The following is a 25588-nucleotide window of genomic DNA, read 5'->3' as shown; positions in this document are numbered from 1 at the left end:
GCTGACATTTAGGACTCCCGGGAGCCCGCTCAGGACTTCTCTGATTGTGTTTTGGAATACTTCCGCGGCGCTCGAGATCCCAAAGTTGAGGCGTCGGTATCGCCAGAGCCCCACGTGGGTAGAGAAGGTGGTGATGTATCTGGAGTCCGGATGCAGGGGCAGCTGATGGTAGCCCGACCGGAGGTCCATTTTGGAGAACCACCTCGCTCCGTTCAACTCACCCAAGATGTCGTCGATGGTGGGCGTCAAGTGTCGTTCCCTTTTCACTGCCGCGTTGGGTAGGCGCATGTCGACGCAGATGCGGACCTGTCCGGGTTGTTTGGGTTTCCGCGCCACCACGATCGGCGATACCCACGGTGTGGGCCCATTAACTTTCTCGATGATTCCTTGGCGCTCGAGAGCTTCCAGTTCTTGTTCCACTTTCTTCCTCAGGTGGAACGCTATTCTCCGGTGCCTGAGGGCTACTGGCTGGATGGACGGGTCGATGTGAAGGGCTACTTCTTTGCCTTTTAGGCAGCCTATGCCTCGGAAGGTGTCTTCGAATTCTTCGAGGATGGTATCCAGTTCTTCTTCCAGCACCGCCATCGCAAATGAGATCAGTTGGAGGTCTTCGGCCGCTTGTCCACTGAGGAGCATGCCACTGCCCTCTTTGGTGACGTAGATAGTTGTGAGAACCTTCTGGTCTTGGTGTTGTACTTCCGTTTGGAAGCATCCAATCAGAGGGATCGGGGTCTTCTGTCCGTATGCGAAGACCCGGATTTTGGCTGTCTTCAGGGTTGGCTTGTCTCGTAGTTGGTTGTAGACGTTTGCGGCCATAAGTTCGATCGCGGCTCCCGTGTCTATCGTGGCTCTCACCTCTTGGTTGAGAATTCTTATTCGGCACTTTGGGAGGCGCCTCTTCTTCCGCAGGGGTTGGTCGATGGCGAAGACGTAGTGGACCGGGTAGTTGTTGGAGTCGTCGTCCATATCTTCACTGTCCGGGCTGTCTCTGATGGCATGTGCTGCTTCAGGCTTATGCTTGGATGACCGGCAGACTGATGCGAAGTGGTTCATTCGCCCACACGAGCCGCATTTCTTTCCTTGTGCTGGACAATCTTGGGCGCGATGAGGCACGCCGCCACAGTATCCACATTCTCTTCTGCGCTCTGGTGGTTTTCTTCGTCCAAATTGGCGTTGTTTCGGTCCGACAACGTTGACCTGTTCGGCTGTGTTCACTTGTTCTACTTTGACTGGTCTGTGGAGCGCCGCTTCCATGTGTGACGCTTTTGCCTGTGACAGCTCTTTGGATCGCCCAAGTTTCAAAATGTCCGCCAACGGTTTTCCATCTTCTTCGAGGATCTTCACCCTTAGGTTGGAGGAGTAGCAGCCTTGTATGATTTGGCCTCGTATCTCCTCTTGCTCGTCGTGGAAACCACAGGTGCTGGCGAGCTCCTTGAGTCTGCCGTGGAATGCGTCAAGTGATTCTTCCGCCTCTTGTCGCGCTTGCCTGAAGATGAAACGTTCATAATCCTTACTGGCCATTGGTTCGAAGTGGGCGTTGAGCGCGTTGAGGAGTGTGACGTAGGTGTGCGGAGTGGCCTCCACTAGGGTCTTGTAGATCCTGTGTATATCTTTCCCACCTAGATGAAGGAGAAGGGCCCTGCGCCTTTCTCGTGCCGTGCTGGCACCCTCGAAATAGAATTGTAGTCTCTCCGTCCAGTCCTTCCATCGTGGAGCCAGGGACGCCGGCGCGCCGTCAACCAGAAACGGCTCGATGGGGGGAATCGCTGCCATTGTCAGCACGTGGAGACAGCCTGCACTGTGAGGCGCGTAACACCAAGCGCCGGTTCTGGGGGTCACTCTCACTTTTTTCACTGATGGGGTGCGGCGTGTATCCGGGCTGGGGCAGCGGTAGCTGGAAGCACAGACAGGGTGGGGCTCACCGAGGCCTGTGGGCAGGGAGTAGGGGCCTCACAGGCCATCCGGGGTCGCGCTAGGCTGAAATTCCACTTAACTCCGTGTAGGCATCACCAGGGCCTTCCTTGACGTCTGAGGGCTCCACTCGCCGCTGTTCTCGGAGCGTGGGCGCCACCGTGGGGTTCCTGCGGGAAGCGCTGGCACACCGTGATCTTCGTGGCGAGGCTGGTGCTTCAGGGTAGGCCCAACGCACATCAGGCCACCGGAACAGCGTGCGTGGCACACCGCCGCCGCGGAGCAGGCAGGACCGGCGGGCGGGTACGAGCGCGGGTCGTCTCAGACCCTCGTCTCCATTGTAGTGCTTTGTAAGCACGAGCGCAGGGCCGCTGGCGCTGCGCGGCGGACACAGACTCGGGACACGTTACTGTGGTCCGCGTGGTCCGAACTAACTCCGGCCACGCCTTTTTTTATTTATATACCTTACGCGGGGTGACGTCACACCCCCGCGTATGCCCACGTCTACGTGCGCGAACAACTAGACTGCATCGCGGCAGTCTACGAACATTACAGATATATACATCAATTTATTGTTTTACACGACTGTGCATTTAATGCTAACAAATATGTTCAAATGTTGAAAACTTTATTGACTACCCCACACATTTCAGTTTAACTTTCTTATCAATTCTGGGGTTGTTAGAATTATTATTTAGGTTCAAAACCATTCTCTACAAGTCCAATTAGAGACTGACATGTCCCTCTTATTACTAAGTGTATCAAAATATTCCCTACAGTGTACCGATCTCGCAAGGTATCCTATCATTTTAACATTCTGATTTACGTGCCCATAACTTACATAGGGAGACTACCGACCGCCACACATATTGGCAGTATGATTTCCGAATTCCTTGAAATCCTTAGAATGATTATTCACGTTTTAATATCTTTTTTTAAAAAACTTCTTTGTCAATAACTATATGAAGAGTATCCGTGGCCACGCCCCCTGATGCTAACACGTGACCACGTCATACTTCACATTCCAGGAAGCGCCTTTTGTCCTTCCTAAGTCAGTTAAAAAGCCTCTGGGACCCGCTTGGAGTGATCCTCGGGTTTCCGTGTGGCGTTTCCCTAGGTAGGAAGGTGGGCAGTATGGTTTGATGACGTGAGTATTGGTTACAACGTGGGTGGGCTCCGCTTTTGTGAACAGGCTTCAACAAGGTACATGACTCAACCGGCAATGTGTATGTTTGTTCCCAATACTGTTTGAATACAACCAACGCCCCCCTACGGTTTCCATGGGACAAGACAGAATTTCGTTTTTAGTAAGCTGAACCTTTGTTTCTCCTTCATGTTTGTCAATTATTGCACACAGGCACTAGTACAGTAGTACAATATGTGCATGTGAGTGTGTTTCATAAGCTCCACCATTCCGCCCACGCAACGTTGAGCACAAAGACACCCACTTATGGAAATGCACAATGTGGGTACGATACTTTGAACAAAGGTGAAATTGCACTCCGTTTCCAATACCACGATTTATAGGTGTGGGAAATCACAGCGCACGATATGTTTGACCGGCATGGAATGTATGTATGGCTTAGATGCATATCACTTTGCACATCTGTCAATTGAGACACGTATGGAAGGTGTGATCTGGTTATTTCTCATATCATAAACAACCGTGTATGTGTTATGCTGGATGTCCTCTGGATCGTTTTGAAGTATTATGTTCCACCTCTAAATCTAGCCAATGACTGAGTTGCTGTAATAGCACAGTACATTGGAAGGATTAAGTGGGGGAGTAATGGGGCTTAGGAAAGGGAAGGAAAGGAAGGGGACAGCAGGGAGGGAGATCTGGAAAACACAAAGAGAGCGTATATCATGAATACCTTGACACTCTAATTGCTATGCTCATACTGTAACTCCTCACTTAACACCTTATGTATTCTAAATACCTGAAAAGCAAAATACACTCCAGTGGAGAAGTAGGTGATGGTTGATAGTGTAGATGATGGTATTAAGGGCGTTGCTGCAGTAATACAAAACCAACATATACATATAACAACCACTATTAGAAGCATATAAAACAAGACATCAAGGAGAGGACAATGATGTATGAACATACCCCTAACTCGCTCCTTATACGCTTCACAGGGATTGAGTGTAGCCCACTACCACTCGTGAAGAACCCCTGTTAATAAAGGGAGCCAGAGACAGTGAGGGTTAATATACTATACATCCTGAACACAATCTTCATCATGAAATAATAAAGTAACGGTATGTAAGAAGCCCTGTAGTTAACACACTCAAGGCAATGTATCAGAGGCTTGATTCCTTCAGTAAGTCTTTAGTTAGTTAAGAGCACCTTGCTCCTAATTCCTGATTATCTCAAAGTTAGAGCATTCCAAAAGTACTAGAGATAACAGTGGATTAACCAATCATCCACCTCTACGTCGGCCGACAATACCGACCGGGTCAAGATCCTGACTGGAAGAGCCATGACCCAAAGTAGATAAAAAAAGAACACGTGTAGGCAATCCTGCCAACACGACCCCAAAACCAAGAGAGAACAAAAAGCGGCCTAAATCCTGGTGCAAGCACCCTTACCGCACCCACAGAAGATCAGCAACTGACACCAGAGCACTGGACAGGAGGAATTCCCGACGCCAAGCTCGGGAAAGGCTTCCTCTTTATACTTCCTGGATCGTAGTCTCGCGAGATTCGCGAAGGATCATGGGAGTTGTAGTTCCGACTCGCGTCTTGCTGGGAAATGTAGTTCCAGCCCCAAGCGCGATCGTGACAGTACATCCCCTCCCCCAGGGAAGGCAACATCAAGGCCCAGGTTTCTCAGGATGCCTCCGATGAAAGGCCGTCACCCGTGCCGGTGAGTGGATCCCCGCAGCAGGTTCCCACGAGTTTTCTTCCGGGCCATACCCCTTCCAGGAAACCAGATACCACAGTTTATGGCCCCTGAACTTAGAATCCAACAGGGATTTGACCTCATACTCAAGTTCACCATCCACCCACACCGGAGGAGGACGCGATCGTCCCCGCGCATGAGATGGCTTCAACAATGACACATGAAAGACCGGCTGGATACGCAAATGTGAAGGGAGCTTCAGTTTTACAGCTACAGGATTAACCCTTTTGACAATGGTGTAAGGCCCAATGTACCGAGGGTTAAACACACTGTGCTTCCGGAAACGTAGATACCTGGTCGAAAGCCACACAGCATCTCCCCTGCAATACAACGGACCCTGCCTCCAGTGTTTATCAGCAGCAGCCTTGTACTTGACCTTGACCAATTCAAGATGCTCTTGAGCTTCAGACAAAGTCTCACGAATATGCACCACTCTCCGTGCAACATCAGGCAGGGCAGGATCAGCCCTTGGATGAACAAAAGGAAGGAACCTGGGATGCCTACCATAATTGCAGTAGAAAGGCGTCTCCTTGGTGGAGCCATGCGTGGCATTGTTGTAAGCCAACTCAGCCACCCAAAGATGACCCACCCAATTGTCTTTGCTCTGGTCAACATAACACCTCAGATATTGTTTGAGAGTCTGATTCAGACGTTCAGTCTGCCCATCCGTTTGCGGGTGAAAACTAGTGGAAAGGGCTGTGTTGATGTGGAGCACAGAACACCACTTCTTCCAGAATTGGGCAGTGAACTGGGAACCCCTGTCGGATACTATAACACTCGGTAAGCTATGTAAGCGCACCACATTAGTCATGAGCATCACCGCCAATTGACCAGCTGAGGGTACTTGTGTACAAGCGATGAAATACCCCATCTTGGTCAAGTAGTCGACTACCACCAGAATCGCCGTACACCCCTGATCTTTAGGCAGACCCACCACGAAATCCAATGAAATCCTATCCCAAGGATCCGATGGAGTGGGAAGAGGTTGTAGGAGGCCTTGTGGACGGCTATGGTCCGACTTCATCCTCACACATTGCTCGCAGGCGGAAACCCACTGCCCAACATCGAGTCTCATGGATGGCCACCAGAAGTGTCTGAGAATATGCTTCAATGTCTTAGCTACCCCCAAATGACCCGCACAGGGGGATTCATGGCACCACACGAAAACCTGTTTCCTTAGCCGCACAGTGGTTAACAACAACCGATTGTTGAACATCGGGAGACCCCCATGCATTCTCCATTCAGGATGTCCCCGAAGCCATGCCCTCCATGTAAAAGCTGCTACTCCTCTCGCAACCTCTTTGCCTTTTAAAACCTTATTGCTCTTTTAAAACCTATTGCACTCTACTAACCTCTCTGTGGCGATCCTTGCTGCCCCTGCTACTCCGGTCCACCGCAAGCGGAGGCTTGTTTGTTGTGGAGGGTGCAGGGCGCTACCTACTTCCGGGTTCCTTCCCGGTGCCGGACAGTGATTGGTTTAGAGTGTGGGGAGGCGGTGCTGATCGCTAGCACGGCCCCTACAAAATACTGGTGATGCCTAACACGCGCAGCGGTGACGCTCAGCACCCGCGTCGACCCCGCGCCGAAGATACGCCTAAGACTAGCCCGTCTGTGCTCGTCGGTGTCAGGACGGGGCACAGGGCAGATGGCCATGCCCCCCAAGCTAGGCCTATACAGGTAATGTCACCTGACCAGATTAAAGCACTGCGCCCTATTCTAAATGACAACTGTACTTTACTCGAAATCCCACACACGGGAACAGCCACCTGCCCTAATTGCAGATTGTACTATTTCATCCTTCCAACCGTATCCCCCTCGTAGAACTAGACGTAGGAAGCAACTCAAGCAGCCCCTTCCTACCGATGAAAATTTTTTGTTCTATAGTATAAATTGTCGTTCCTTGCCCATGCACAGGCTAGACATTTTTGACCTGTTAATGGATGACAAACTCAGCGCATTATTCCTCACAGAAACCTGGCTACATGCAGGCTCTGGTCCTGACGTAGCTATGGCCCTTCCTTCCAACTACGCGATTGTCAGATTGGATAGAATCCGTAAAACGGGGGGTGGAATTGCTATTGTTTACAACAAAAAATGTACCTGCACGTTCGAGCCACTAGTAATCCCTGAGTGTGAAGCTGCATTTTTTAAAATCTGTTTAAATCCCAACTTCACATTGTCTGGCATTCTTATGTACCGGCCTCCCGGAAACGGCACTAAATGGGCTGCTGAATTGGCCAATCATATCACCCCATTTCTTTTAGCATCAAAAAATGTCTCTATTATTGGAGACCTAAATCTTCATCTAGAAGACAAATCAAATACGACATGTGTCAATTTGCTAGAAGATCTTACAGCACTAAATATCCATCTCCTCAACTCAGGACCTACCCATAAGGCAGGACATTTACTTGACCCATTATTTTCGAACCTCTCTCAACTCACCTGGAAGGACACTTTCCCTGTGTGTTGGTGAGACCATTTTTTAATTAAATGTAATCTTAAACCACTCATTACCTCCACTGACCAAACTATGTTACCGGCCTCACTAAGGAAAAACTGGAAATCCTTAGATATCTCTAAACTTAACATAGAACTCAGTATGAACCCGCCTAATAAGAACCAAACTATGGAAAGTATTGCTATTGTCACCCAGCAATGGCTTACCAATGCGGCTGAATCCTGTCTACCCACCCGTAATACCAAGGGTAATACAGATCGTCCCCCCGCCCCATGGTTTAATGACTCACTTAAAGAGGAAAAAACCAAATGTAAAACACTGGAAAGAGTATGGCGAAAAGATTTCGACCCTGACAAAAAAACTAGGTATCATACAGCTAGAAATCTTTACCATACCGCATGTAAAAAAGCACGTGCCACGTATGTAGCCAATACCATCACGAGAGCTGTAAATAAAGCTAAAACACTGTTCAACACGGTCAAATATCTTGCTGGGGCTCAAACTACAGCCCCATCGCGCCCATTAAATGAAAAGCAATGTCAGGACCTAGCCCAATTTTTCTCCGATAAAATCGCCAAATTAATTACTGAGACAGACAAGAACAATCTTGACACTGCTTCTAAGGAAGAGTGGGAGTATACTACGACCGTTAATCAGACCCTACAAAAATGGCCACCCATTACAATCGACACTCTTATTTCCATCATGAAGACGATTAAATCTGGTTCTCCACAGGATCCCATTCCCATCAATATAATAAAATTATTGGACACGCCCGCCCTTGAAATTATTGTAGACACTTTAAACTCATCTCTAGAGCTCCCCACAGTACCTACCCTATGGAAACATGCCATAGTGACCCCACTGTTGAAAAAACCCACAGCAGATCCGGAAAAATTAGCCAATTATAGGCCCATCTCACTCCTCCCAGCCTTTTCGAAATGTTTAGAAAGACATGTGCACTCAGCCCTAACCCTTTTCTCAGAAGAAAACGCTCTTCTTCATCCTACCCAGTCAGGATTCCGAGCGGGTTTCTCTACGGAAACTGCTTTATTGGGAGTCTCTGAAACCATTAGGAAACTCCTTGACGACGGTCATACGGTTGCGCTCATTTTACTCGACTTAAGCGCAGCCTTTGACACTGTGTCGCATAAAAGGCTACTCACCACGCTTGAAAAAAATGGAATCTGTGGAACTGCCCTGCAATGGATTAGATCCTTCTTGAGCCAACGGACATACCAAATAGCATCTGCTGTTGCATGCTCTGGGCATTTCAACTCCCCCCTTGGAGTGCCACAGGGCTCCATCCTCAGCCCGCTTTTTTTCAATCTCTATCTCAGACCCCTAGCAGACCTAGTGGAAAAAGCGGGCCTCACCTTCATGACGTATGCAGACGATTCGCAAATTGTCTTTTCATTGTCTGATTCCCAATCGTCATCTTCGTCCCTTCTCAAAAATGGTCTCCTGAACATCTTCAATTGGATGACAACTAACCAGTTGAAATTAAATGGAGACAAGACGGAGATTCTCCTTCTGGGCAAGCAGCCAGATCTCTGGAGTACATCACACTGGCCTGCCCAGATGGGGAATCTTCCTACACCAGTGCCTCATGCAAGAAATTTGGGAGTAATTCTGGACAATTCACTGTCCATGAAGCAACAGGCTAGCAAGGTAGTGGGTCTCTGCTTTATCATCATAAAATGGCTCAAGAAGATCCTTTGGATGCTGCCTATCCCCATGCATAAAACAGTAGTCAATGCCTTAATTACATCCCGGCTTGACTACGGGAACATCCTGTACCTGGGTGCAAACAAGGCAGTTACAAAGAGATTGCAGCTCGTACAAAATGCGGCTGCCCAACTTCTTTGCTATGTACCTAAAAACACCAGCGTGTCCCCCTATTTGCGTGAACTGCACTGGTTGAGGGTGGAAAGTCGTATTAGATTTAAGGCCCTAAACTACATGTTTAAAATCAAAGCATGTACCGCTCCCAAATACCTTCAGACACTTGCCCATCCCTACATTCCAAAAAGAAACCTACGGTCTCAATCAGCTGAAAAATTCTGTGTACCTAGATTTAAGCTCTCCAGGATGGGAGGAAGATCTTTTGCTCATCTGGGTCCTTCTATCTGGAACACACTACCACTCCATATACGAAAGGAGGGAAGTCCTTCCAGGTTCTGTAAAGAGATAAAGACCTGGTTGTTCGATCAGTAATCTTGAACGACCTCTGTTGTATTATTCCATCCACTGTGCTGTGCTCTTAGGCGCCGGGAAACCCTTTTTGGGTAGCTGTTTGTGCCATATAAGTTTAAAAAATAAATAAAATAAAAAATAAATGTATCAGGCTGCATGGCACATAAGACCTTTCCTGGGTCGATGATGCTTGCGGCCGGAGCCCCCTCCAGAGGAGACACCGATGACTGACGAGTAAGGGCGTCCGCCTTACGATTGTCAGCCCCAGGCCGATAGGTGATGATGAAGTGAAACCCAGATAAAAACATCATCCACCTTAGTTGTCTAGTGGTAAGATGATGTGCTGCAGTCATAAACTGCAGGTTCCGGTGATCCGTGAAAACAGTGACCACGTGTCTGGCACCCATGAGGAAATGCCTCCACTCCTGAAAGGAGTCCCGGATAGCCAAAAGTTCTTTCTCAGATATATGATAGTTTCTTTCAGCAGGATTGAGTTTCCGTGACATAAACGCAACTGGGTGGAGCTGACCAGTCTCGGCGTTTCTCTGAGGCAATATGGCCCCGATTGCTACATCCGAAGCATCGGCTTCTACCACATACGCCTTGTCAGGATCCGGATGAGCAAGTACAGGAGCTGATACAAAGGCAAGTTTAAGAGCAGCAAAAGCCTTCTGCGCATGATCGTTCCAACAGAAATGTAGGAAGGTAGATCCCTGACTATGGTTGCCCCCAACTTTTTGCCTGGTGTTTTGCTGGTTTTCTGGCTTAGTTGACCTGGGGCCCTGCTATTCAGGACCCCAGGCCTACTGCTCTCTCTGTAAAATGGATTCCATGTACCTTAGGTACATATCTAATTGGATACTGAGTCACCTTATCAGTCCCTGTACAGTGTACCTTAGGTACCCAGGGCATAGGTGTACCCAGGGCCTACCAGGGGCTGCAGCATGTATTATGCCACCCCTGGCTGGCCATCCAAATCTGACACAACTGGCTGCACGACAGCTGGGGCAAGGTGGTGTAATCACCCTTTGCTTTAGATATAGTATACCTATATCTAACCCTAAAATGGACACACAGATCTCCTATCAGTCACTCCTATGGCAGGCCTTAACAATCCTGAAGGCAGAGTGCTTGGAATCGTGTGAGATGGTGCTCTGGCATGAGCTGAGCCTGTCTGCGGCTTTCGGGATCTATCCCTTAGCCGTTTCCATGATATCGCATACCATATACTCTTAAGTGCATTATAATCCTCGCGGTTATATGCCAACTCTGGTATCGCTTTATCAAAACATGTCGAGTAAGGTGTCATACGAATTGGAATACTAACCCCTCGCCAATTCTGGCGACGGGGTTAGCATTCCACCCTTCTAGAGGGACACGACATGTATGTAACCTCTAACCCCGGTTAAAGTCAAACAGAGCCTCAGCTGCACAAAATGGATGCTGCCACCGAGACACAAGTCTGCCCTCCTGCTGCTGGGAGTCCTCCCAGAGCAGGAGATAAGGACAAAGGGTTTCCTGCCAGGGGCGGTGCCAGCACCGTCCCAGACAGGATTTTGTGTATCCTAGGTAGGCAGGGCTTCAGAGGAAGGTGACTGCAAGTGGCACCCCGGTGCTCACTGTGCATAGGCCGGCTGAAACCAGTTCCAGGGGCACTCCAGCCCCTGGCCTGGGGAAAGCCCGCCAAAGGAGAGGGGTGTAACCACCCCCCTCCTGGTCCCACCCATAGGGCAGGACTTAGTCGCGTGCCAGCCCCCTTTTCCCAGATAAAGGTAGGAGCAGGCCCCCTTCCAAATTAGATCATCTTTGGAATCAAGACACGACTTTCTACGAAAGGACTTCAAGATTTCTTCTTCAAGATTCTCCCTTGTGACTAAGGAGTAGTCACCCTGCATCCGCAGGCACCATCCTAAGAACACTGCGGTCTGCTGTAAGTCCTTCCTCCGGAATCCGACTACCCAGCTCGACAAGACCCGGCTTCCCTGGCACCTCTGACCTCTACTCACCTCTACAGCCAAGCTGAGAACCGTGAGTGCGACGAGACCTCAAGGGACCGACTATTGCCAAGACTGCCCGACTTCTGCACAGCAAGCCCGCCGAGTAATCTCCTGGCGAGTGCTTTGGGGTCCGAGAAGCCCCAACCCTGAGCGGCTCCAGCACCGAAGAGCAGCCCCCCAGCATCTCCACGATCGGCGTGGGGCCCTTCTGCTTTTTGCTGCTCACCGCATTGTTTGGCTACTAGCCCGCTGGCTTGTGGCCTTCTGAACGACGCCCGACGACATCACTGCTGCTAGTCTGGTTGCTCCAGACTGGCCCTTGCTCCCTTCCAGAAGAGGAGCACCCCGGACCCTCCTGGTCCACTCAAGACGCCATTTTGAGTCCACCGCGTGGGCTTGAATTAGCCAAGGCTTTGTTGCCCAATCCTGGGTTCTTCGACGCCGACAGCTTCATCCATCGTGGGACAGCTCGCCTCTCCATCCTGGTCGCCGACAACGCCTCCTGGTCCGTGAGATCTGCAGAGCACAGCGTCGCCCACTCTCCTGGTGCCACCTGACTACTGGCTAGTAGTCACGAACTTGGTCCCCTCTGCTTTCAGGTGTCATCCATCTTCAAGATCCAGGCTTGGATCAACTCGAACTCTCTTCACTGGTCGCCTGCCAGCATCTTTCTTCCAGGCTCCTGGTTCGTCGACGAGGATTCCCGACGTCTTTTGAGACCTATGCAGCTGCAGCCCCTGGGCTAGGTAACTTCGGCATTTCGGTGCCCCAGCATAGCCTCACTATCCAAGGGTCAGGATCCACTGTCGTTTTCTCCCTACCAGGTCGGGTTCGCCCGTGAACACTAACTTTAACTTTACTAGCTATCATAGACTTTGTCCCGCATCCCGCGTGAGAGTGCACACTCTGCACCCGAGTCCCCTGGGCCTCCTAGAAGTAATCTAACGATTCCATAGTCAAGTCCTAGCGATTCCAAAGCCTATTAGTACTGTACTTACCTGCTAGTAATTTCGCATTCCACTTTTAGAGTATATGGTTTTCCGTGCCCCTCGGGCATTTGTATATACTGTGCTAACTTAAGTATTTTCGTAAGAGTTTTTGTTGTGTGCCTAGCACCCTGTCCTCATAAAGAGTACAGGGCTGTTGTGATTCTAATAAATACACTGTTTATTTTCATAACACTTGTGTGGTGTCCTTTCACTGGGTGTTCAAGGGGTAATGTGATGGTAAAACAGCTGGCTTAACACGCCCTCTAGAGTCTTAGCCTTAGACTGCTCGTATCCATGCAACTAGGATAGCTGGTCTATAAGGTTGACTTACAACCAATCATCAATAAGGGTTGTTTGGACTGATATATAGTGATCACTAGAATAGTGAGCACTGCACATCAGGCCAACTTCTCACATTGGTGGCAGCAGTGGGATTTGAGCTTGCTGTTGTTTTACCACACATATCCTAAGAATATCTTGTGAAAGATCACATAAGTACTAAAGGTACATATAACTTAGCTTAGAATACTCTGAGTTCTACTGAACCAGCTGTTGTAGCTCCTAGGGCCTAGCACACCCTAAACTACAACTCTAGCAAGGGATCAGTAGGCAAACATATAGTGTAGGTAAATGCACCACTTACACCTCACTAGAAAGAGCATGTCTACCCAAGGAGAATCTACTGAGACTCCCCTTGTGGATGTTGACCCTCCACAGGTCAAATCAAGATATGCAGCTCTCGGTTTTCAGGAGATGAGACAAGTGTGTACCTCCAGAAAACTGGAGGTACACACTGGAGGTAACCCCACCATTCCCTTTTTAATAGGTCTCTTAGAGACTTATGATGCGAGAAAGCTTTCTCAGCTAGATGGGAATATGCCAGCCTTAGAGGGTACCTCTGGGGATCCAGACCTCCCCAACATTGCCAATGCAGTTGAGGAGGAGGATCAAGAGGAACTCTCTGGGGACGAGGTAGACAAAGGTCTTGAGGTAGTCAGAAGGCTAACTAGGGCCAACTTAGACTTGCTTGGGCTAGGATCTGGGGGACCCCCAGTACTGACCCTAAGTAGGCCTAACCTTGGAGTTAGGAGAGATAGATCTCTTTCTAGGGACTCCAATAGATCTCTGCACTCTAATGCCTCTTCTCAGAGGAGAAGGAACTCTCCCCAGAGGAGATTGACTTCCCCTCAGAGAATGGAGCATGAAGCTAGGATGAGACAGGCTACTCTGAGGATTGAAAGGGAAGAAATTGCCCTGGCCAAAGAGAAGCTTGCCTTGGCTAGAGAGCAGCAGATGAGTGGGTTAGCTCCCACTGGTGGCAGCAATCTCCCAAGAGATAGAGAGAAGGGTTTAGATACTAAACACCTGACTAAAATAGTGCCCCCCTTTAAGCAAGGGGATGACATCCAGAAATGGATGGCTGCTCTGGAGAGGGCCTGCACTGTGCAGTGCATTCCCAAGAGTCAGTGGGCAGCTATACTGTGGCTCTCCTTTGATGGTAAAGGTAGAGATAAGCTCCTCACTACAAGAGTGGAGGATGCTAATGATTACCAGGTCCTGAAAAATGCACTGGTTGATGGGTTTGGTTTAACCACTGAGCAGGGTGGGAATAAATCTCCAGATCAAACCACATCAGGGCCCCAAAAATCCTCTGAGGGGGGTGGGTCCCAGAATCCTTCCAATAACCAGAAGAAGCCTTACTGTTATCCCTGTAAACAGGTGGGTCATTTAAAAACTGACAGCAGTTGCCCAAAGAATAACAATAAGGAGAACATACCCCCAGGTAACATTCCCAAACCTCCTGTTACTACTAGTAGTAATCCCCCAGGTGGTGGGAGTGCCCCCAAGAATTTGGGTGCATTTACTTTGGGAGTTCCTGGGGACTCTGGCCTAACCAGGTCCCCAAACTTAGATACTCTTGTCTGTGAGACTGGCATGGGGTTTGCCAACTTCACAACTTGTCCCAACACTTTGGGCAAGTACAGACAGGAGCCCCTCATCAATGGAATGAAAGTTGAGGCCTATAGAGATACAGGGGCTAGCATCACCATGGTGACTGAGAGTCTAGTCCCCTCAAGGCAAATTTTACCTGGTGCCACATACCAGGTGACCAATATTGATGGAGTACAGAGAGATCATCCCATGGCAGTGGTCAATCTCAGCTGGGGAGGTGTCACTGGCCACAAGAGAGTGGCAGTGTCACCAAACTTGCCTGTAGATTGCCTACTGGGGAATGATTTAGAGCTCTCAGCCTGGGCTGAAGTAGAGCAAGAAACCCATTCTAAAATGGTAAACTTCCATGGTAAGGTTAGTGGGGCAGTGATAGCCACAGCCCCAGTCCAAGATGTCCTCCCTGAACAGGTCAGGAGGGTTGTGCCAGTCTCAACCCAATCTCAGACAACTTCCTTCCCAGAACAGGTTGTCAAGGCTGTAATGATAACAGCCCACACCCAAACTGAGCCCCCTCCTGAAAAGGTTGGTGGAGTTGTGATGGCCACAGCTCAAACTCAGACAGATAATAGTGTTGTGAAGCCTGAAACTATGGATCACTCCACTCAGACAGAGAGTATTGAGGAGGAAGAGAAATCTCCCTCCCACCAGACTCTAGGAAAGGATCAGCCTCCTCAGGGAACTGATCTGACCCCTTGTGAAGAAACTGCCACAGAGGTAGTCAGGCCTAGCCTGGCAGAGCCCCTGATGTCAGTGGACCCTTCCAAGGTGGGACCCAGTCTGGAGCAGGTAACCTGCCCCTCTCTACCCTGCCTCAGTCAGCCCAGGGCTGTAGAGGTCAGGGAGGCCAGTGTTGGACCCCAAAGGGCCCCCTGTCCAAAAGAATTCCCCAATCAGCAGATTAAGGGCACTGAAGCTAGTAGTCCTAGCCAAGTGAAAATAAAACACACTCCTGAGGGATCCCCCTCAAAATTAGTTAGGGACCTCCCACAGATGGACACTGTTGGGCACAGCCAAACTTGGGACCTGAGGGCCCCAGACCTGACCTGTCCCTCCAGTAAGCCAAACAGAGGGACCCAACCTCCAGCTGTAGGTAGCCAGAGGTTGACCCTGAGAGCCCAAAACAACTCAGTCTTGGAAAGAAAGGCCTTTATGGTGGATAGTGATTGGAGGAAGCTGAGCCCAAAATTAGTGGAGCCTCACTTCAGTACTCCATTTCAGCACCAGCCTGTTACTTTGCCAAAACACACCACAGGTAGAGATTCCCTATGGTGGAGACCCTCAGACACCCTTAGGGTGAGGGATTGCTTAGTGGACCATGAGATAGGGGGTAACCATGCCAGTGCTGGTACTTCCTTATATGGCCACTCAGGCAATATAGGCTTACCTGGCAAGGCTAGCCTTATCTCCTTTCGTTTGGGGGGGGGTTATGTAGGAAGGTAGATCCCTGACTATGGTTGCCCCCAACTTTTTGCCTGGTGTTTTGCTGGTTTTCTGGCTTAGTTGACCTGGGGCCCTGCTATTCAGGACCCCAGGCCTACTGCTCTCTCTGTAAAATGGATTCCATGTACCTTAGGTACATATCTAATTGGATACTGAGTCACCTTATCAGTCCCTGTACAGTGTACCTTAGGTACCCAGGGCATAGGTGTACCCAGGGCCTACCAGGGGCTGCAGCATGTATTATGCCACCCCTGGCTGGCCACCCAAATCTGACACAACTGGCTGCACGACAGCTGGGGCAAGGTGGTGTAATCACCCTTTGCTTTAGATATAGTATACCTATATCTAACCCTAAAATGGACACACAGATCTCCTATCAGTCACTCCTATGGCAGGCCTTAACAATCCTGAAGGCAGAGTGCTTGGAATCGTGTGAGATGGTGCTCTGGCATGAGCTGAGCCTGTCTGCGGCTTTCGGGATCTATCCCTTAGCCGTTTCCATGATATCGCATACCATATACTCTTAAGTGCATTATAATCCTCGCGGTTATATGCCAACTCTGGTATCGCTTTATCAAAACATGTCGAGTAAGGTGTCATACGAATTGGAATACTAACCCCTCGCCAATTCTGGCGACGGGGTTAGCATTCCACCCTTCTAGAGGGACACGACATGTATGTAACCTCTAACCCCGGTTAAAGTCAAACAGAGCCTCAGCTCCACAAAATGGATGCTGCCACCGAGACACAAGTCTGCCCTCCTGCTGCTGGGAGTCTCCCAGAGCAGGAGATAAGGACAAAGGGTTTCCTGCCAGGGGCGGTGCCAGCACCGTCCCAGACAGGATTTTGTGTATCCTAGGTAGGCAGGGCTTCAGAGGAAGGTGACTGCAAGTGGCACCCCGGTGCTCACTGTGCATAGGCCGGCTGAAACCGGTTCCAGGGGCACTCCAGCCCCTGGCCTGGGGAAAGCCCGCCAAAGGAGAGGGGTGTAACCACCCCCTCCTGGTCCCACCCATAGGGCAGGACTTAGTCGCGTGCCAGCCCCCTTTTCCCAGATAAAGGTAGGAGCAGGCCCCCTTCCAAATTAGATCATCTTTGGAATCAAGACACGACTTTCTACGAAAGGACTTCAAGATTTCTTCTTCAAGATTCTCCCTTGTGACTAAGGAGTAGTCACCCTGCATCCGCAGGCACCATCCTAAGAACACTGCGGTCTGCTGTAAGTCCTTCCTCCGGAATCCGACTGCCCAGCTCGACAAGACCCGGCTTCCCTGGCACCTTTGACCTCTACTCACCTCTACAGCTAAGCTGAGAACCGTGAGTGCGACGAGACCTCAAGGGACCGACTATTGCCAAGACTGCACGACTTCTGCACAGCAGGCCCGCCGAGTAATCTCCTGGCGAGTGCTTTGGGGTCCGAGAAGCCCCAACCCTGAGCAGCTCCAGCACCGAAGAGCAGCCCCCCAGCATCTCCACGATCGGCGTGGGGCCCTTCTGCTTTTTGCTGCTCACCGCGTTGTTTGGCTACTAGCCCGCTGGCTTGTGGCCTTCTGAACGACGCCCGACGACATGACTGCTGCTAGTCTGGTTGCTCCAGACTGGCCCTTGCTCCCTTCCAGAAGAGGAGCACCCCGGACCCTCCTGGTCCACTCAAGACGCCATTTTGAGTCCACCGCGTGGGCTTGAATTAGCCAAGGCTTTGTTGCCCAATCCTGGGTTCTTCGACGCCGACAGCTTCATCCATCATGGGACAGCTCGCCTCTCCATCCTGGTCGCCGACAACGCCTCCTGGTCCGTGAGATCTGCAGAGCACAGCGTCGCCCACTCACCTAGCCGAGGTGACTACCATCCGGTGCCCTCCTGGTGCCACCTGACTACTGGCTAGTAGTCACGAACTTGGTCCCCTCTGCTTTCAGGTGTCATCCATCTTCAAGATCCAGGCTTGGATCAACTCGAACTCTCTTCACTGGTCGCCTGCCAGCATCTTTCTTCCAGGCTCCTGGTTCGTCGACGAGGATTCCCGACGTCTTTTGAGACCTATGCAGCTGCAGCCCCTGGGCTAGGTAACTTCGGCATTTCGGTGCCCCAGCATAGCCTCACTATCCAAGGGTCAGGATCCACTGTCGTTTTCTCCCTACCAGGTCGGGTTCGCCCGTGAACACTAACTTTAACTTTACTAGCTATCATAGACTTTGTCCCGCATCCCGCGTGAGAGTGCACACTCTGCACCCGAGTCCCCTGGGCCTCCTAGAAGTAATCTAACGATTCCATAGTCAAGTCCTAGCGATTCCAAAGCCTATTAGTACTGTACTTACCTGCTAGTAATTTCGCATTCCACTTTTAGAGTATATGGTTTTCCGTGCCCCTCGGGCATTTGTATATACTGTGCTAACTTAAGTATTTTCGTAAGAGTTTTTGTTGTGTGCCTAGCACCCTGTCCTCATAAAGAGTACAGGGCTGTTGTGATTCTAATAAATACACTGTTTATTTTCATAACACTTGTGTGGTGTCCTTTCACTGGGTGTTCAAGGGGTAATGTGATGGTAAAACAGCTGGCTTAACACGCCCTCTAGAGTCTTAGCCTTAGACTGCTCGTATCCATGCTACTAGGATAGCTGGTCTATAAGGTTGACTTACAACCAATCATCAATAAGGGTTGTTTGGACTGATATATAGTGATCACTAGAATAGTGAGCACTGCACATCAGGCCAACTTCTCACAAGAAAACACTAGATTTCCTTAACAACTGCGTGATGGGGGCTACTAGCTTCGAAAATTGATTAATAAATCTCCTGTAGGAATTGGCGAAGCCAATAAAACACTGTACATCACGAACATTGCATGGAACTGGCCAATTCTTAACAGCAGAAACCTTCCTCTCCGCCATCTCCTGGCCATCAGGACTCAAGATTACCCCCAGGAATTCCACTGACCGGACATGGAACTCACACTTACTCAGCTTGAAAAATAGGTTGTGCGACTGTAATATGCCCAGCACTGATTTCACATGTTGACAATGAAGCTCCTCAGACTCAGAGTACACCAGGATGTCGTCAATGTAAACTATCACATAATGATCCAGTATCTCACGGAGGACATCATTAAGGAAGAATTGAAATGCCGCAGGGGCATTACACAGCCCGAATGGCATCACCATGTATTCAAAAAGACCGTACCTGGTCTTAAAGGCAGTCTTCCGCTCATCCCCACTTCGCATCCTGACCAAGTGGTAGGCCCCTTTAAGATCCAGTTTAGTAAAGACAGTGGCCCCTTTTACTTGCTCCAGTAAAACGCTGATAAGAGGCAAAGGGTACCTGTTCTTTACCGTTATGGCGTTTAAAGCGCGAAAATCCACACAAGCCCTCAATTCTCCGTTGGCCTTAGGAATGAAGAAAAGGGGCGAGGCAGCAGGTGATTTTGAGGGGCGAATGAAACACAATTCCAACAATTTGTCTAGATAGGCCCTCAGATGATTAGTCTCTGGTTCTGTCCACGCATAAATACGCCCACTAGGAACCACCGCCCCAGGTATCAAATCAATCTGGCAATCATACTGCCTATGTGGGGGGAGTTCCTCAGCATGTACTTCGCTAAACACCCTCGCGTATTTACTGTATGCAGCAGGGAGTTGAACACTTTTTTCTGCAGCAGTAGCAATACTGGAACCCCAAGACAAGGCCCTAGCAGGTTTCATAGAAGTCACATGACAGTGCTCCATACAATAATCAGACCCCATGAGCAGGGTTCTAGTGTCCCAATCAATGCTAGGGTTGTGTTTCTCTAACCAAGGTAGACCGAATATGACTCCATAATGTGGGGCCCTGATAACGCTAAACGTTATCATTTCAGTATGTGAATCCCCATACAGTACCTCTAATTCCTCAGTCATGTACTCAATGGGGCCTGTACACAGCCTCCTCCCATCTACTGCATAGATTTCCTCAGGGGTCTCATTCTGTATCAATGCGATACCCTTACGTTGTGCTTCTTGAATGTCCATAAACATCCCAGTGGCCCCAGAGTCCACCATAGCAGACATGAACACCCTTTCACCAGCAAGCATCACTACAATCGGAATAAACAGATGTCCTTTGAAACAATCTTTCCATCACCCAATGAAGGGACATATAAAGGACTCCAAGAAACCCCTTCCTGAATCTTAACGTCTGTTAGTTTTCCGACCCCACATCTGCACTATCAGAGGCTACTCAAGTGGCACGGAAGCGATTAACCTTGGGCTTCACTGGGCACTCCCTGACATAATGGCCACGTTTACCACAGTATAGGCAAAGCCCTTGCTTGCGACTTGACTCTCTCTCAGCTGGCATTAATGCTGACCTAACAGCTCATATTTCCATAGGTTCAGGGGCAGAGGCAGAAGGTATTTCAACTGGTTTACCCCGGTTGCCTGGGGCCTTCCTACGTGTATCCCCTCTTCTTTCGCTCAATCTATGGTCGAGCCGCAACGTTAAATTAATCAAATCCTCCACAGTAGTCGGCCGTGGATCTATCTGGGCTATGACATCTTTTAGTTCCTCCCTCAATCCCTGATGAAACAGAGAGGCTTGTTTACATTCGGGCCAATTGGTCTCAGCCACCAACCTCCTAAACGTGTTCAAATAAACCACCAAATCCTTACTACCTTGACGTAGCTTCAACAATTCACGGTCCGCTGTGTATGAGTCAGCCCTTCTGTCAAACACTCCCAGAAATTCAGTCCGAAAGGCTTCCCAAATCATGCAACAGCGGATCGTTACGATTAACTAAAGGCACCGCCCATTGTGCCGCATTCCCAATTAAGTACGAGATCAAGAAGGCCACTTTGGCTTGGTTGGTTGGGAACGATTTGGGTTTACACGAGAAATGGAGCGCCACCTGGGTTAAAAACACCTGCACCTTGTCTGCATCTCCCTGAAAGCGTTCAGGTGATGCTAACGGTATGGAGACGGGCATCTCTACCACCACCGATGGAGGAGGAGCCGGTGTCCCTGCATCAAACGGATTACGTGGAAGACCATCAAATCTAGCTCTAAGGTCTGCCGTCTCTTGTCTAGAAGCAACCACTTCTAACTGGAGATTGGCCAAGACCGCTATAACCTCATCTAAGGTGGCCATAATAATCAACCCGACCGGGAGGACAATATTCTTGGGTCGGGAATTCTGTTATGCTGGATGTCCTCGGGATCGTTTTGAAGTATTGTGTTCCACCTCTAAATCTAGCCAATGACTGAGTTGCTGTAATAGCACAGTACATTGGAAGGATTAAGTGGGGGAGTAATGGGGTTTAGGAAAGGGAAGGAAAGGAAGGGGACAGCAGGGAGGGAGATCTGGAAAACACAAAGAGAGCGTATATCATGAATACCTTGACACTCTAATTGCAATGCTCATACTGTAACTCCTCACTTAACACCTTATGTATTCTAAATACCTGAAAAGCAAAATACACTCCAGAGGAGAAGTAGGTGATGGTTGATAGTGTAGATGGTGGGATTAAGGGCGTTGTGTCAGTAATACAAAACCAACATATACATATAACAACCACTATTAGAAGCATATAAAACAAGACATCAAGGAGAGGACAATAATGTATGAACATACCCCTAACTCGCTCCTTATACGCTTCACAGGGATTGAGTGTAGCCCACTACCACTCATGAAGAACCCCAGTTAATAAAGGGAGCCAGAGACAGTGAGGGTTAATACACTATACATCCTGAACACAATCTCCATCATGAAATAATAAAGTAACGGTATGTAAGAAGCCCTGTAGTTAACACACTCAAGGCAATGTATCAGAGGCTTGATTCCTTCAGTAAGTCTTTAGTTAGTTAAGAGCACCTTGCTCCTAGTAATGTAAAGCTTTATTCGATTTTCAAGTAAAATCATAAAAGCACAGCAGATACATCAATTCAAAATTCATAAACATAGTTAAAAGAATAAATGCTTACTTATGCACAATCATTTAAAAACATGTGTATGGGCGACAAGAAAAACATTAGTTGTAATAAATTTAAAGTGCAGTATCATCAAACAACAACCGTGGGCATCGTGGTACCGAAAAGGGAAATATTTTGCAACATGGATTTACGATACTTTATAACAGTTCTTAAGAAACATGAGACAACGAATATCACATGGTCGTCTTCTAATCTTAACAATTTTAGAAAAGCTGGCCTGCAATTTCTTAAACCCCATCGTTTTAATAAAGGTTTCAAATATAGTTTTCTGGGGTTAGAATAAAAAGTGCAAAAAAACATTATATGCATGTTGGATTGCACCGCGATGTTATCGCAGGGACAGATCAGCTTGGTAGACGACCAGTTATTCGCGTCAGGTAAGGTTACCATACGGTAGAAAATCCCTAGACGCAGGCGAGACAGAAGCATTCGGTGATACGGACTAGGGTCAACATTCAGGTAAGTTTGCAAACCTTCGGAGGGGGTAATTTCCTGAAATTATTATTATTTTTTTTTTTTTTTGAAAACCTTTATTGACATCAAAAAGGAGAGACAAGTCAAGGCCTACAACCCATCCGGCCGGCCGCAATGTACAATACAATCAGGAGTCACCAGGCAAATATCACATAATCAATCAATACAAAGCAGAGGCCGTACAATATAAAAGGGGGGAGAAAAAATTCGGGAACCAAAGGGCTAAAACACAGGAGTAAATAAGGCTTGATTTTATAATATGGGGAGAAGACGTATGACAGGCGCACTTTCAATACGGAGGCATCCGATATCCCGTAATCAACTGCAACATTAATAAGGGGGCATGGGGCCAGAAGATCTGGGGGGATAATATAATGCATTCAAGAAATCAGGATATGTGAGACACAATCAGCCCCTGAGCATTCTTCTCGTAACATGCCCGCCACCCAGGATACTACCAAGCCAGAACAGAGGGATCGGAAAGACAATAAACCAAAACCAACTCGTCATAAGAACTTCTAGGACACCGAGAGGAAAAAGGGGGGGGGGGACGAGGTAGGGAAGGGGAGGGGGAAGGGAAGGGAAGACGGAGGGAAGACAAAAAAAAGACCATAAAAAGGGAAATAAAGAAATAAGAAAAACGAAAGGAAGAAGACACGTCGACCCAGGCCCCCCGTGGCAGGGAGACAGGAGACAAACGGAGTAATGGCCCAAGTGGGGGATGGCAATCGGGGAGAAAGACAGCCGAAACCTATCAGGAGGATTAACGATGCCACACCCCCCACCCGAAACACACCAAAGGAGGTCAGGACAGACGTGGCCTCATGAAAAAGAGATAGAAAAAGGCCATAGAACCAGAGGACAAACAAAAAATAGTACCCAACCCACCCGACCCACCCTGCACCCCTGTAGAAGGCTATGGCCTACCCTTCAGACAGCGTGCCTGTCGCCCTAAACCAGAACCCGAAATATAGCGAGAAGTAAGAAAGAAGAATGAGACAAAAAAGAACAACCAAAGCAAAGAAAAAAAAAAAAAGGACAGGAGGGAGGAGCAGAATAACTATAATCCGAACGGGCGGCCGCAGCCCTCCGCCCAACCAGAAAAATACAGTCAAAAACAGTCCAGGACGACACCTCAGCACGTGCTATAAAACATTAAGAGAAGGGGACCGCCCACCTTTCTACGATGAAAAACAATGATACTACTAAACCGTATACCGGGAATCCAACAGAAGTCGTACATTTCACCCCCAACCCTTTCGAGCGACAAATCCCACCCACCACATGGCAATGTAAAACCACATACTAAATACGAAATCAGCATATAGTCGAGTGGAATGGTGACGAACATAGCTACGTGGGGGGTAGATAGATCCACAAGGGAGCAATAGTCCGAACCGAAAGTGTAGATGCATCAACAATCGCAGCACGATCAGTGGAAAACAGGAGTTCAGTTGCGCCACTAGATCGGGCGAGGTGGTCCCAATTATAGACACAGGCAATGTCATCGAAGTAAGCACAGGAGGCAGTCCATCAATAGTTTCAGGCAACAATGTCAAACATGGTCGCAATACAGCATCCAAGTCCCCGGGGTCCGAACCATGAAAAGCAGGGCACCCCAAAGTCACCGGCACACCACACGATCTTCGATCAGCGGCGGAGACACTCAAGTCAATCGAGGGGGGCGAGGCAATGAAGTCATCGAAACAAGAGGGCGACAAGAAGAGATGGCCGCCCAAAATGGCGGCAAATCGTGGCGGACCCACCGAGACTCCCAGGGCCAGGGAAGCGTGCAGGGATCTCAGTGCTTCCAGGATATCTCTGACCGTCGGCTCACGTCCACCAGATCCGCTCCCCACCCGATTAGGCAACACGGGCCCGCTGCCACAGGGTGATTCTCGTTCCAGAGGGTCGGCCGCCATTTCGTGAATCAGCCCAATCGCCGCCCACCAAGACCCCCGGAAATAACAGTTCGCAAATGTAGGACTTTACAAGCTCCGGGGGTCCCAGCAAGGGCGGCCTCGATGCCAAAAGGATATCCGCCCAAAACGGGTCTCCGCCAGCACCAGCCCCGGCGCCCCAGACAAGCGGAGTCCGGGCCCCGAGGACCAGGGCCGCCGGACCAAGCAGCGGCGGAGGGAGACCCCTTCACAGAATCAGGTCCCAGGGCCTCTCACCCACATCGGCCGCGCGGCCACCAGGGCAGGCCCGGGTCAGGATCGCCGGGATCTTCGCACATCGGCTCCCAACACTGGTTCTCGCTCTCGGCCGGGGCCGAGAGCCGTCGGATCCCGCCAGCCAGGTCCCGGTCCAAGTCTCGCAGAGGCCCCGATCCCTCGGAGGCCACAACTCCGGAGCCACTGCACACCGAGACCCCGGGGTCGGATGGTAAGTACAAACAAATCGTTATGTTTCAATGCCCCAAAAGATGTGTCGTCCTCGGACAGGATAAAAGACAGGATCGTCGATCAGGACGGAGGGCTGCGGGAGCCGAGCTAAAGGGCGACCATCACGGCCGCGAGCTAGGCTCCTCCCCCAATTTCCTGAAATTTTAAGACGGTATGTTTAAGTTTTTCAAGATTCCATCTCGTAGTTTCCAGGTGGGTAGTTATAATTTTTTTGAGAGCTGATCTAGGAACATCCTCCATAGATCTTGGATTTTTCAAAGTATTCTGGGTGTCCTAGTTCAGTAAGTAGTGATCTTACATATGAAAGCCATCTAAAGTTAGCAACCCCGTCTAAGGCTAAGCGATCTTCTATGAGATCCCTGTTGAGACCAGCTTCATGTGTTGTCCACACCTTGTGCCACAAAAGAATTGGAGACATCTTAGTAATATCACTAAGATGGTTAACTCCTGTCTCAATATGTGTCATAAATGTAGATGTACTTTTGGGTACTCCCAGCAAGTAGCAGATGAATTGATTTTCGCAACACTGAAGGGAGTAGTCCTTCTCAATGCCCCATAAGCCCGCACCATAGGTAGCTGTGGAAGCACATTTGGCCCGGTAGATCTGGATCAGCTCCTTGATTGGTTTGCCACCTAGTCTATCAGAAAAGGCGCGCAAGGCACCTATGGTGCGAATGAAAGCCAGCTTTCTTGCTGCAATCGCTGGCTTCCAGCTGCACCGCCTGTCGAACAGAACCCCCAGGAAGCAAAACCTGTCAATGATAGCTATTTTTTGTTTGTCCAGAAATATGTTGCAAGTGGCCCTATTGAGCTTTCTGGTGCATGGCATAGTATATGTTTTGGAGATATTTACTTTAAGGCCTCTTTCCTGCATAAAACCCGCAAACTTAGTAACC

This window comes from Lissotriton helveticus, chromosome 12, assembly GCF_964261635.1.
Source record: "Lissotriton helveticus chromosome 12, aLisHel1.1, whole genome shotgun sequence".
Lineage (NCBI taxonomy): Eukaryota > Metazoa > Chordata > Amphibia > Caudata > Salamandridae > Lissotriton > Lissotriton helveticus.
The sequence above is the reverse complement of the archived record's forward strand: the minus strand, read 5'-3'. Positions refer to the sequence as shown.